This window comes from Gekko japonicus, unplaced genomic scaffold (assembly GCF_001447785.1).
Source record: "Gekko japonicus isolate JY-2015 unplaced genomic scaffold, Gekko_japonicus_V1.1 scaffold62, whole genome shotgun sequence".
Lineage (NCBI taxonomy): Eukaryota > Metazoa > Chordata > Lepidosauria > Squamata > Gekkonidae > Gekko > Gekko japonicus.
In genome coordinates this window covers 1,468,549-1,471,234 of record NW_015166419.1, presented here as the reverse complement: position 1 = coordinate 1,471,234, position 2,686 = coordinate 1,468,549, and the positions used below count along the sequence as shown (strand labels likewise).

Here is a 2,686-nt window from a genome sequence, read left to right as displayed (position 1 = left end):
AAAGAGCCACTGCATTCAGAGACAGCACTCTGGGGATTGCTTTTAGTCACGACACTATACCAGCTCCCGCTGGTGAGATGATGCTAAGTATGAGTGCAGAAGGTATACAGAATATCCAGGATGTAGATTCTCTAAAGGTAATGCTATATACCACACAGAGAGAGAAGCATAAGGAATCCCATCTACCCTCCTTCTCACTCCCCTCCCCCAGCAGGCTCAAAGATATTAACACAGAGACAGGGAATGGAGAAAGCCCCATCTAAAAAATATTTCATTCTGGGCCAACTGGTCAGATCCCCTTTAATCAGCACTGGCTTTGCCCCTGCTTGCAGCTTAGTGGCTCTTGATTCAATCCACCCTGGCTTCTTGCAAAGTGCTTTGCCTGTACCTTGAAGCAAATCTACTGGAAGTGATGCTTTCATTAAAAGCCATATGGCAGCTCTTTCACTCTAGTTCTGATTTCTGCAGGTGGTCAGACAGAAGGTAGGCCAATCTGGCTGGTTTCTCTTTCCCAAGGAACCAGCTGCCACAGAAAAGAGATGCATGGCTGCATCCACAACAGAGATGCATTTAGTGGACAGAGGACTCTCTGGGAACTCTTCAGAAACAACTTTCCCCTCGCCCAACAATTCCAAGGCACCCTTCTCCAGACCCTCAATTGCTTGCAACAGCGACTCATTTCTTTCCCATCAAGTTGCAGCCAACGTATGGGGTTCTCAAGGCAAGAGATGTTCAGAGGTGGTTTGCCACTGCTCGCCTCTGCATAGCAACCCTGGACTTCCTTGGTGGTCTCCCATCCAAATAGCTTCCCTGCTTAGCTTCCAAGATCTGACAAGAATAGGCTAGCCTGGGTTATCCAGGTCAGGACATGGGCACTTTAGGGGTCTCCGCTGCAGCCAGCGACACTCCTTTCTCCGTTCACACACAGGGACTGGGGTTCCCTTGCAGAGCAGAGATCCACCCCTGAGTCTGAAGAAGAATGATGTGGAGTGATCTGACCAGGGGTCATTTCCTGCAGGAGTGCACAGGAGCGGAGCTCCAGCAGTAAAGAACCCAGGGGGCGGGCACATGCAACAAGCCCCGCCCCCTGCTCCCAGCAGCCCTCAGTCAGAGCAAGAAGCAGCCAGGTAAGTTGAAGAGCCCCCCCCGCCCCCCAGTCCAAAGCAGTACAGTGGCACCTTTAAGACCAAGTTTTATTCAGGTACAAGCTCTCCCTCCTCTGCAGGGCAGATCTGCATGCCCCCCCCCCATAGCTAGCAATCCAAAACAGTCCAGTGGAGCCTGAGCGGTGGGTGTTGCCTTCTGACACACTTCCAGTGATGTCAGGGGGCGTGGCATATGCAAATGAGTTAAGCTAATGAGCTCCTGCACCTCTTTTTCTACCAAATGATCCCTGGATCTGACACTTATTTTGGGGTGCAGAGCTTTTCAACTACCATCAATTTTTGTGGTTGGGTTCATAAATAAGGAAGTAGGAGCTGCCAACAGGGAACTGCACACCACCTGCAGTTGTATACACACTGCATAATTGGCTCGAACAGTCCTTCTTCCAACTGCAAGTAGGCCTGGCTGCTCTGTGGTCTGCTCAAGAATCAAGCCCCCGCAGCCACCTTGGTTGATCTGACCAGAGAGAATCCAGACATTGCAGAGGACAGACATCCACAAAGAAGCCTGTGTGGGACAAATGATGGTAGCCTTTGGTCAGCAGAGAAAAGATGGAGGAATCAATAGTTCTGACATGTCAGAGGATTTAGAGGCACAACAGTAGCAAGAAGGGAGCTGGGATATGCTGGAGATGGATGATGCAGGAGTTAGCAATTGTGACAACACTGGTGGTTGGCACACAGGGCAGCCGAATAATGACGAGTATTAGTTTTTACAAACTGGGTCCTACTACAGACTGTTTTCCGAATGAAGACCAGTAGGGTTTTCAAGTGCAAAAGTATGGACATGATCCTTGGGCATATACCATGTGGGGAAGTGGGGGGTGTCCAACCCATATGAGTTTGATACCCCTGATTTAAAGATAGCTGTTTGAAGGTACTCATCCTACAAACCTACAAACTTATATTGCTTTAATACTAATGTAATTATTATAGCTACCCCTAATAATTATTTGGTATAGGGCCTCTCTTCTTTATTTAAAAATGTTCAGAAGCCTGTCTTCCTCTCGATAAGATGAGACCATACGTGAACTCCCCAGCCTTCCCCTTATAGAACTACACAAGTGGGACCTGCAAAAAACTTGCGGAGAGGGTGTATCCCTTCCCCATCTTTCCTTCCCTCCATCTTCCTCCTTCTCCAACAATCTTCTCCATCTTTCTCCCCCTCCCCTTATCTGCCAACCTATCCCCATTTCTGTCAATCTACCCCCCTTCTCTGTTAACCTACCCCGTTTTCCCCCTTTCTCCCAATCCCTTTCTTTCTCCCTCTCCCCTTAACTATCAGCCAACCATCTCTGTCAATCTACCCCCCTCCTCTGTCAACCTACCCCTCCTCTTTTCCACCTCTCCCATTTATCTGTCAATCCACCCTCTATTTCACTCCTTTCTCCCATTCCCCTTGAATGTCAATCTCCCCCCATCTGTTTTGCCCACCTTTTCTCCATCAGTCTACCCAGTCCTTCCTACCACCCACCCCTGGCACTTCACTCACCCCAACTTTGCAGTTCCCCCCCCCCGTCCTT

The 2,686-nt window shown here is 49.3% G+C and overlaps 1 protein-coding gene across 1 annotated transcript in view; it reads right to left on the bottom strand.

Annotated features, from left to right (window-relative positions):
• Positions 1-2,686, bottom strand: part of EXTL1 (exostosin-like glycosyltransferase 1) — a 115,863-nt gene that overhangs the window by 84,257 nt on the left and 28,920 nt on the right. The gene's annotated exons all lie outside the window — the stretch shown is intronic.